Below are 12,692 nucleotides of genomic sequence, written 5' to 3' on the forward strand. Positions count from 1 at the left end.
AAAAAAATCGTAAGGTTGGAAATCTTATAATAGGTACAGTGGAATAATTCCCACATCGATAGGCAGTAAAAATGACTGTTTTATGTTGTACTATACGGTAAAATGGTAAAAGAAGTAATAAAATTAAATAAATAAATCGATAAGTGAACAACAATTTAAATACATTGTCATCTGACATTCATACTTGTTAATTTTTTTTTTTTTTTTTTTTTTTTTTTTTGAAGCATAAATTCTACATAAATACGTTCGCCGGTATGTCGTAGATTTGTTAAAGACCTTAAAACCAATTTGGGATAAATGTCTTTTTCTTTCATTCTTAATTTTAGATATGTAATTATACGTAATGCATGTAACATGTTATAGTACAAAAAGATATTTAGCACATTTGCTAAGTAGGCAATTTGGCTTTACAAGCTTTAATACATATAAATATTCACAAACCTCTAGTATTTTTTTTTTTGCTTGATTTTCATCATTTCACATTCATTTTGGGGCTAAAATTAATGGACAACCTTAAATCAATCAATCAATCAATCAATCAATTTTTAAAGCGAGCTCGTGACAGTAAAGGAGGGTGCAGTTTAATCGGCCAAAATTGATCCCTGCATTCATTTCGATTTTTATGTCTTGAACGTGCTCAGGTTTTTCCTCACGAGTGCGCTAAATAAGATGTAGCTACGAAAATAATTCACAGCCTTCGATAGTTTTGTCATTTTAAAGCTAGCTACGCTTTCCTTGTGCGTATTGTAGCTAACTAGCCTGCGTTGCTAAGCAGGTGTTCTTGAGTGAGTCCGATGTTAGCTGTTAGCAATGGATGTACTGTAATTGAACTGACCTCCTTGCTCAAACTTTTCATTCAAACCATTAAAGTGGCTGGAAAGGGCCATGTGCAGTTCACTGAGTATTCATGTGTACCATGATGACGTTTTTAATAACTTTGCAGTGAATTGATATAAATTATAAACTGATAGTTACAGTAGCATGGCGCTAACTAGCTAAGCTACCTGTAGCATTGGTTCAAAATCAGGACCTTGTGTTATTCCACTCAAAGTGTCTTTCTTTATGTGTACATTGAAGAAAACGTTTCAGATTCCCCACCTTAGCCGTTCTAATTATATTAATTTCAATAACCATATGTTCTTTGTGTCTCTGCCACTGATCTACAGGACAGACCTACACCAACACCCCTCTGAACAACACCGTGAACATAGGCAAATCTGCCACCTTCACCTGCAGCATCACACCAGCAAACGCCACCATCAACTTTACTGCAAATCTCCCTCTAAATACCTACGCCCTGCAATGCCCCGGAAAAAACATCAAGTACCCTTCCATGGTTCGAGATTTGACTGTTTTTCCCCATAAACATCCCCTTATGTTTTAACAATCTGGAGCAAATTTAAAAAAATAACCATTCTTAGACGTTAAAGCTGACATGGGTGTATATCGAGCGTACAGTCAGTTAGCTTTAAATGTAATTCATTTTAAGATGTTAAATAAATCTGTCGTGTGTTTGTATCAACAGTAAAATAGCTAAGATGATAAATGCGATGTGTGTTTGTAACAATGACCTGTGGGTGTATCGACAGTAAAATAGTCTGAGAAGAAATAATCAAATAAAGACATTTGAGTCATTAAATCTGATTTGAAGAAGGCAGTGTATGGATGAAGTAAAAACGTAGACGTCAGGAACGATGTGCGACCTTAGCATCCACTATTTGACCATTTTTATCGCTAGCGATAATGAAGGAACAGCTGCGGGAAACTAGCACACTTTTGAATTCGAGTCTAGCTTTTATCTAAGTAAGCTTGTAGGTCATGCGTTTGCCCCGTTTTCTTTAACCTGACTTCTCTTCTTCTCTCCTCCAGTCAATGTATGGAAACTGTGACGTCAGTTCTAATCAGGTTATTGCGACATGGCAGTTGTCAAACATCGGCAACGACATTAACGGCAGTGCTTTTATATGTTCCGTCAACGGTCTCGGTGTGGAAACTGGATACCTTTTTATTACAGGTATGTTTTTTAGGACAAACAGCTCTGGAAAAAAAGGGTCAAAGTCATCAAGAGAGAACGTTTTTTAAAGTAGCTAGCTGCTCAGAGTCAGTTTGTGAGAAACTTTAATGAATGGTTTAGCAATGCTAACGATGTCACTGCCTGTCACAGTGATTACAGTGATTGCTCTGAGCTATACACTGATCTCTGTTGTTTCCAATGACCAATCACTGATCACCATTCTTCCCAGTGACCAATCACTGATCACCATTCTTCCCAGTGACCAATCACTGATCACCATTGACTCTAGGACCAATCGCTGATCACTATTCTTCTCAACAAGCAATAACTGATCACCATTTTTCCCTATGACCAATCCCTGATCACCATTCTTCTCAACAACCAATCACTGATCACCAATGTTCCCTAGGACCAATCACTGATCACCATTCTTCCCTATGACCAATCCCTGATCACCATTCTTCCCTATGACCAATCCCTGATCACCATTCTTCTCAACAACCAATCACTGATCACCATTCTTCCCTATGACCAATCCCTGATCACCATTCTTCCCTATGACCAATCCCTGATCACCATTCTTCTCAACAACCAATCACTGATCACCATTCTTCCCTATGACCAATCCCTGATCACCATTCTTCCCTATGACCAATCACTGATCACCATCCTTCCCTATGACCAATCCCTGATCACCATTCTTCCCTATGACCAATCCCTGATCACCATTCTTCCCTATGACCAATCACTGATCACCATTCTTCTCAACAACCAATCACTGATCACCATTCTTCTCAACAACCAATCACTGATCACCATTCTTCCCTATGACCAATCACTGATCACCATTCTTCCCTATGACCAATCCCTGATCACCATTCTTCTCAACAACCAATCCCTGATCACCATTCTTCCCTATGACCAATCCCTGATCACCATTCTTCCCTATGACCAATCCCTGATCACCATTCTTCTCAACAACCAATCACTGATCACCATTCTTCCCTATGACCAATCCCTGATCACCATTCTTCCCTATGACCAATCCCTGATCACCATTCTTCTCAACAACCAATCACTGATCACCATTCTTCCCTATGACCAATCCCTGATCACCATTCTTCCCTATGACCAATCACTGATCACCATCCTTCCCTATGACCAATCCCTGATCACCATTCTTCCCTATGACCAATCCCTGATCACCATTCTTCCCTATGACCAATCACTGATCACCATTCTTCTCAACAACCAATCACTGATCACCATTCTTCTCAACAACCAATCACTGATCACCATTCTTCCCTATGACCAATCCCTGATCACCATTCTTCCCTATGACCAATCACTGATCACCATTCTTCCCTATGACCAATCCCTGATCACCATTCTTCTCAACAACCAATCCCTGATCACCATTCTTCTCAACAACCAATCCCTGATCACCATTCTTCTCAACAACCAATCACTGATCACCATTCTTCTCAACAACCAATCACTGATCACCATTGTTTGTACACTTCTTTGTTCTTCATTTTAAACTCTCTTCTTGGAAAAATTTTTAGTGAAAAGAATGAAGGTCTTATGTAGACATTATGTAGTCCTATGAACACTGTAGAGCGATCAGTTCATCTGTTTGTTTGTTTGTTTGTTTGTTTGTTTTTTAACAGAATCTTATTTGGTTTCTATCAGGTGCCAGTAAATATTTTTTGATGCTCTTTGGTTGTGTCATGGGAGGCTTTTTCGGGATCCTAATCGTCATCATTCTGACCTACGTCTCCCTGAAGAGATCAGAAAAACTTCAGGAATGTTTCAGTAAGTGCCGTGATTCCCACACGATCGATCCGAAACTATTCTGGGGGCTTTTACCGGAATGGTTAATGGGAAATTCGGGGAATATTTCCGATTCATTTAATGATTTTGCTCCCTTTTCTAAATGTGTAGTGATTTCACACTGATGCTTAAAAAGTTAAAAAAAACGTCGTTTTGTTTTTTCGCTTTTTCAGAGGGCAAACCCGAAGACGACGTCCTGGGGGGTGTAGAAGAAGAGACCATAAAAGATTAGTGATTTGATTCCTCATGTTCTTATTTGTCATGGCTCAGTGAAGCTTGTATTTGAATCAGTGGGATATCGCAACAACAACAAAAAAAGACACCCCATGTTTCTCGTTACGGATATTTAAAGAAAACACGTTATTGTTATTTTGTTCCTGTTAAATATTAAATCTAACAGATGCTGTATAGTATAATATAGTATAGTTGGGGTTTTTGTTATTTATTATAACCATTATGTCTTAGATGACGTTTACTGCACTCAAAATATGTAAATAATATATGTTATATATTTTCAGAATATACACTATAGATTATATAACATACAGTGTATATATATATATATATATATGAGAGAGAGAGTCAATAATTATTTATATGCACGAATGTTACACACAGAATTGAATGACATGGTATCGACGTATTTGAACATGTGAAGCACACACACTGTACACACATTTATAATATAATCGCATATATTTACACTGTACATTCATCTTATTAAGCAGCTGAAATTTCAACATTTTATTAAGAGTTCATCACTATGGCGTAGCTGCATTCGGTTGTCATAGTAACCAGCAGCAGGCAGACTAAAGAACGAGACGCAGTTTATAAACGGAACTTTTCATTTAAACCCGGCTGTAAATGTATACGCTCGCAGACAGAACACGCATTAAACTACACCACTTTTTATTTAAGCAAAGGAAATAGTTTTATTCTTTTTACGCATATGTGCTCCTATTCATTACGTATGCTCACTACATAGGGTATAACATGCAGGCAATGTGAAAAAAAAAGAAAAAAAATGATAGGTTTTTATGTTCGATGATTCGAAATAAATCCAAAATGTTCAGCTGTAGAATTTTTCTCCTGACTATGTCACATGACCAGAAATTTGAAACCATACAAACAAGAATTAAATATAACTGGGAAAAAAAACAAAAAAAACAAACGTCTTTTTGTGTGTTTTTTGCTGTTCAGTCTGCTCAAATCAGACACACCGAAATCTCAGATCGGAGCTGCCTGTTTGAACTTTAAATATAAAAATAAATAAATAAAAAAAAATAAATCCCTTTCCTAAAGCTGTTTTTAAAAAAAAATCACACTCTGAACCGCAGACTGAGAAAAAAAAATTGTGCAACATCATAATTTCAACATTTCAAACACTTCATTATTTGAACTTACTCTCTCGTTTTTTTCAACTTAATACATCATAATGTCAAGGTATTATATCAGTATTTCTAGCTATTATCTCATTATTTTGACTTCAATGGTTATTTCAAGATATTACTGTATACGCTTTTATTTTTTTTTCATTATCTCATTATTTCAAGATTTCAAAATATCATTATTTACTCTTAACGTTCATTATTTTGACTTGATCTCTTGAAATGACCAGATAATATCTCAAAATAGTCTAAATAGAATCTTGAAATAATGACTTTTGGCACTCGGTAGCCTGAAATAACAACATATCTTGAAATGACGAGATACTATCTCAAAAGAATGACGTAATATCCGGTAATATCAAGACAGCTTAAAATAACGATATCTTGAAATGATGAGATGATAACGAGATAGCGATGTGAAAACTTTAAAGAACAAGATCACCTGAAAGAACATATCTTGAAATTATGAGATAATCACTTGACATAAAAACGAGATAACACATCATTAAAAGAACAAGATGACATCTCCGAATAACGACATAATATCTTGGAATAACAAATACTGAGATCAGACGAAACAATTATCAATCTTGCAACGACCTTCAAAGTTTATCTTAAAATAACGAGATAATAACTTGAGATAATTGCATATCTTGAAATAATGAGAAAATCTTCATAATGACGTAATATCTTTGAATAACAGTATAACCCGAAGTAACAACATATCTTGAAATAAGAGATAACTGAGAGAACTTGAAATAACGAGATAATAACTTGAGATAAACTGAGACAGACTCAACAAAGATAGACTGAGTGCAAATATTTGTGCACCCTTATCATTAAATGAGGAAGACAAAGAAGAAAGGTGGTCACACTTTGTATCTTTATCACTTTTTCCCGGGCTATCAAATTCAGCTTTGTGAAACATTTTCAAAAGTTTGCACAAATAGACAAACTATGTTTCTGGCGTTGTTCCATATTTCACACGTAGCATCTTTATTTGTAGTGAAATTATAAAACAGAGATACAGTCGACTTTTTTTTCCCATGCCATAGAGAAACCATAGAGGGCGCAAAAACTTTTGCACTGACCTGTAGATATAACTGTAGATATCAAAGCATTTTGCGTGGGTTTGATGAAAGGTTGTTAACAGTGATATCAAACCTCCCTGTAAATGTGATACGAGTGTGATAAAATAGCAATACACTAGATGTTCATGGCTAAATTTGCACGACTAATTTGCATCGCTTTGTATAAACCCTGACGTCACATTCCGGTGTGTTTATTCCCGTGTGTGTGCGCACGCGTTCAGCCTGTACACGTATGATCTTTAACACGTTGGGAATCTGACCTACTGTACATTCAGCCTTTTACAAAGGTTTAAAGAAGGAGAAGGCAGCACGTGACAGCGCTCGGGCACGTCTGACACTCGCACGACCTCCCGGAGCTCCGTGTTCTCCTTGAGTTCTCCCTCTTTGTCATGGTGGTACAATCTGGTGAGATGTTACAGCTCCACGTTCTGAGCAGATGTAAATCTGTAAATGTGCTGTTCCACAGTGACCTCCTACGCTCGAGGTTGGCGTAAATCTGCTGTTTCACGTCTGTGCTTTCCAAAAATTACGATTTGGTAGGACAGATTAGATTTTTTTTTTTTTTAATCAGACGTTATTGTCATTTTTGTTTATATTGATTTCTTTAGTTATGACGTTCTTAAGAGTTCTTTAGTTTCTTTAGTTAAGGGTATATCAGTAAGCTGTGTGCTTTACTGGATGAAATTAATCTCTTAAAAACTCTTCTTTTTTTTTGGTATAATCCAAGCAAAGGGGAATTATTATTTAGGGTTTAATAGACCCAAGCTTGCAGGTAAGAAAGCATCAAAATGATCCAAATTGGTACAAAAACTTTACACTGACTCGCTTTCCATTACATATTTAATCGATTGCCTCAAAATATGATCATAAAAAGGCTGTTGTTTATAAAGTGCTTATGCATATTTATGAGCACTTCTACATAACTATGCCAGGCGTTATAAGGAATCACGTCTGCTATATAACACAATATGAATGCATTTAGAAAATCTTATTCATTACTATTTATTATTCATATTTCAATTACATTATAACTGAAATATTAGTAATTTTTCACATATACTACAGTAGTATAATTATTATTTTTTTTTTTTAAATGAACTTACTATAATGTTATAATTATTTTACACAAAATAACTGGGGAAAACAATCACCGAAGGCAACATCGTTCGTATAAGTGCACTAATAAGTTTTGCACCCGTCACGCCTGAGATGAAAATGAGGTTCATAATGAAAAAGAAAAAAATAATAATAAAACCCTGCTTGCTCATACAGGCTGTAGGTTTTAAAATGAAACCCTCAGGGTGTAAACTTGTTTTAATCCCGCTTTTATAATATCCTTGGCATGAACGCCATATAATAATGGATAATAAGTGGTAATTATGCCCCAACACACACACACACACACACACACACATTCACTCATGTCCTAAAAATACCCTAATGTAAACTGACTCTGCCCACTATTAACCTCGAAGCTCTGTTATTAATGTCGCAGCCATCTCGATGGTCAGTAATCACACAGTATCATGGTGTAAGATATAAGGCACACAATAATGCAGACATGATGAGAGATTGAAACGCACATGCCGCAGGCACTTTCTGGAAAAGTACTGTATAAACTGTACTGTATAAATATACTGTATAAACTCCACTTAAAAGTCCTCTACACAGTACGTCCTTCATGTTCCGTGCATCATTCTCTACTTCTGAATACTGCGTATCGATAGCGTGATGACGTGTGCACCGGTGGTTCATATGATTTTCCATACTATAAATTCAAATACTTTTAATAAATGTGCTTTCGTGCATTGTTTTGATGAAGCGTCCAGAGTTCGGCTTTTTACTCTGAATGACTTTTACATCCCTGTTTAAGCCGTAAACACACACGCAGTGTTTAGGGCATAAACACAGTGCTGATGCAGGGCAGCTATAACACACACACACACACACACACACACACACACAGATCTGATGTCCTGTGTTTTATATGTACACAATAAGGAGGAGTTTTTCTTCAAGGTAAAAGGAAAGACAGATATGTCTATGTGCACTTCCTGGGTGTTGCATGCAGCACGTAAGCACGCGCTATTCACCTGAAGGGCATCATATCCTGTGGAACAAGGTAAGGTCTAGAATTTATTTATTATTTATATGAATGTGTTCCAAGGATCGAGTGCAAGAAAGTGATTTGTCACAAAATATGAGGCAGTTTTAGAATTGAGTAGAACTACTATTTGATATGTGATATTCGCGCGAGTCAACCTAAAGGTGAAAATAACATGCGAGTTCATTCGTATAGCTATGAAGTAAATTGATATAGATATATAAATTACTCAGTTTGTGTGTGTTTTTTGTGCTATTGATACATTTTACCTCCTGTTATTGGGTAAATTTAAACATTTCTACTAACTTTGTAAAAAAAAAAAAAAAAACTACAAAGTTAAAGTTGTTAAACGGTGTTTAATGTAACGCTCGCTCTACCGTGCAATCATTATTGATGCTTTTGTATCCCCCTAAAAAAATTTTTGAAAAAATACACAAATTTGAATGAGCAACTGTGATTTAATACAAATTCACTTGGTGGATGTGCAAACTACGCCCCAATCCTAAACCCAACCCTAGCTTAAACTCCTGTAACTTTGCATATGTAAAAATATTTTTAAAAAAACAAAAAACCATCACAACAACAACAAAAAAAAAAACTTGCAAGTGTGACTGAAATTTCCGGGGGAAAAACATTAAAAACCTCATGATAACGATTATGTAATCAAGTTGAAAATTAGAACTCGGCACTTGTTCATTGATTCTTCGATCTCAGCTCCTCCAAGATACGCATGAATCAATATGAGTAAAAAACCAAAGGTGGTCAAAAGTTAATGCTAACCAAGTCCAAGGGAGGCTGAAAGTTTCCAAAACAGCCCTCGTATTTGACTACAAGGGCAGGCCAAGGGTACCCTGATGCTCGCTGACCCACGGTTCTAATGTTTACTGTCAAAACACCAGCGCTGCTCCGTCTCAGCTTGCCTCTGCAGCTGTATCTACTCAGCGTACATTCCTGCCTCCTCAAATCTCCACCTATCACCGTCACTTCTTCTCACTGCAGTCAGCTGGCTGCTGTGTCCCTGCCAGAAGAGCTGTAAAGCTAGCTGTTAATTACTGCACAAGTTTAGCACGAGGTTTCTGATCTCTGACTATGTGGGATTCTGTGAAACAGTGTCTGTGTTCTCTTCATGTCAGGAGACAGGAACCACGAAAGATGAGCCGTTTCGCACTGCTCGTTCTCCTGACAGGTAAAAAAAAACCCCAAAAAACAAAACGCTTCACTTGTGTGTCGTGTTCAGGTCAAAGGTCAAGTGTAGGGCATTTCTTATCCGTAGGCCTGAAGGACGTCTGATGGAAATGCTTGTGTTCAAAACAACACACAACACATCACATTTTACACATTTACACATCAAACATTTTCACACACTACTTAGTAGTTGGAATTTTAAAAAACCCAAAATAAAACGTATATATATATAAAACAGACTACATGAAGTTTAATATTAACATTAAATAAATTTCCAATCTCACGATCTCTATACAGCGTGACTTTGGTATTATAAAGTTCCATCTGTGTTGAGATTAAAAAGCAGGTAGAACTTTCTGACATCTAGATCAGGATGTTACATCACAGCCGATGAGCTTTTTTTCATTTTATCTTCATATTTGTTAATATAATAATTAATGTTATTAAAATCCCACAAAAACTGGTAAATAAGTCATTTTCATAGTTGTACAAATGACATCGTGAGACATCACAAAACTTTTTAGTGTCATCAGGAAATCCAGATCCTGTAAAAATGCACATTTGAATCGACCCTCATTTGCATATCGGAGTATGATTGGTTCTTATATTTTATGATGCAATAATACATTCTCACATACTCAATCGTAACCAATTGTTGTCTATTTCTGGTCTAATTTAAGCTGTTAACTATTCATGTATATACATTTTTAAAAATCTTTTAAAAGTCTTTATGTATTTTAGCATGTTTTAACATCTTTATATATCATATTTCTATATTTCTTTGGTTGCTTTTTTCTACTACTTGTGACTTGTCATGGTTTTGTTAACTGATATCCGTTTGAATCATTCTGGTAAATATAACTGTCTTTATTTCCTCCTAGTTTTCAGTGCACTCTTCAGTGAAGCTGATGCCAGTAAGCAAACGCATTCATTTTGGCTTTTTTTCTCTTTCTTGTCAGACATGTTTGTCGAGCCACAGTTCTGACCAACAACATTTTCTTTTTCTGTATCTGAAAACAGAAATTTGCATTTTGAGCTTTAATTTTGTGCCTAACATTCAGTTTTCTAATTCTCTCCTTCCTTTTTGGGGGCATAGATCCATTTGTTTACAGTGAGTATTTCCCTTTTTTGTGCCTCATGTATTCACCAAAATTTAGAACAACATATAAAACTTATAATATATATATATATATATATATATATATATATATATATATAACTGATGGTGGAGAATTGCTTCCTTGTATTTTCTAGACTATGACAGGCTGAGGATTGGAGGCATTATCTTCACAGTCCTGCTCGTAATAGGAGCTGTCGTACTCCTTTTTCGTAAGTCTCACTTCCTAATTCTAGTTTTATCTCTTATTTCTAGGTTGGGGTTTTTTTTTTTTCTTCTTTTGGCATCATCTAAACTAAAGAATTATTATTATTTTTCTCCCACAGATGACAAATGTGGCAAAAAGAAGTGAGTTGTATCTGATTTTATCTTTTTTTAACTACTTTTTCAAACTTTTTTTTTTCTTTTTTCTTTTACTTTACTCTGAATTAGATGTGACATTTTAGTTTCCGTGCGTCCTGTAAAAAAAATTTGACAGTGATTTCATGATCGCGGTGCCATTCTGAGGTGCCACTGACTCATTTTTAAATTAATTTTTCACTCATTTCACTGGTTACGTTTTTTTTTTTTTTTAATTATTTAATTATAACACTGAATCTAAGAAAACATGCATTTAACCACTGAAAAAAAGTGCAGCAATCTCAAGTAGTATACAATTAGCAAATACACAAAATGATTAACTAGCAGCCATGCTAATGGCATGAACACATTACCGACATTCCAATAATTTACATAGAATTATTATATTTAAATAATAATTTAACTTCGGGTCTATAACTTGGGTAACAGAGTTGTACGTTCAAAAAGCCCTCATCAGTATCACACTATCACTGAAAAATAAAAATAAATAAATAAATAAAGAGAGAGAACTTACTTTTCTTCTTCCCATGATCTTCAGGAAATTCACATTGAACATGTAGATTCCAAATATTTCATAGGGGTGAAAGTATACAGGGAACAGATTTGAGGGAATGAAACTAAAATGTATAACGCACAACTTGTGGAAAAGGATGATCCAAGCATGAGATGTTAAATGGATTCATGCATTATGCAGTGGGATCAAAATGACACCCAGATCATGGAATCATCCATCTCTACAATGAATTCTGTAGCTCGATGAATCTTTGAGTGATGCATCAGTATGAATGTTTATAAAATGTCTGTATTTCACAGGAAAAGCGATGATGCCACCAGTCAGATTTAAACACGTCACGACATCAGACTGTGAATCATGGAAGTTTTGGAGTTTGTGGCGAGACAAGACTGATGTTTTTTTTTTTAATTTTTATGGTAGCTGGTAAAAACAAGCCTAATTGAATGCAGAATATCTGATTCAGGGATGAAACATTTCACACTGAAGTTATTTATCTTAACTCGAGTGCTTTTGCACTTAATAAAATAACCTGGAGGCTTCATCTCTTGACGCTCCTTTTAAAAACTTTTAGTGGGGTTTAGTTCAGTAATTCAGGCTAAAGATACTAAAGTAGTGACATGTTATGTTGTTTAGACAATTAGAAACGAAGTTGAACTCTAGTCTGTAGTTGGCTTCTTGTACATGTAACATGGCAGTATATTAAACCTTCAGTATGATTTAATACAAAAATCTTTTATTTGTTATATTTTGCACCCAATAACATATAAAAATTTTCACACAAAAAAAAACAACATAAAATTGATATCATTTTAGCCCACTAGAATAAATAAATAAATAAATAATCTGGCAAATTGCCATAAAAAATATATGTCTTAAAAAGCAACAAGTATAAGTTTGTATTAAAAATTGAGAAAAAATTATGTTAAGTGGTATTCATATTATATAAAGTGTTAGATAACGAGAATTTACACACAAAAAAATTCATGTGGAATAGAGACTAGGAAAAGGTGTGTTGTGTTTATCTTCATCATCTAATTTAATTTAACTTACCAAAATATTCAACGTTTCAATATGAATTTCATCTGA

Source organism: Ictalurus furcatus, chromosome 23 (assembly GCF_023375685.1).
Source record: "Ictalurus furcatus strain D&B chromosome 23, Billie_1.0, whole genome shotgun sequence".
Lineage (NCBI taxonomy): Eukaryota > Metazoa > Chordata > Actinopteri > Siluriformes > Ictaluridae > Ictalurus > Ictalurus furcatus.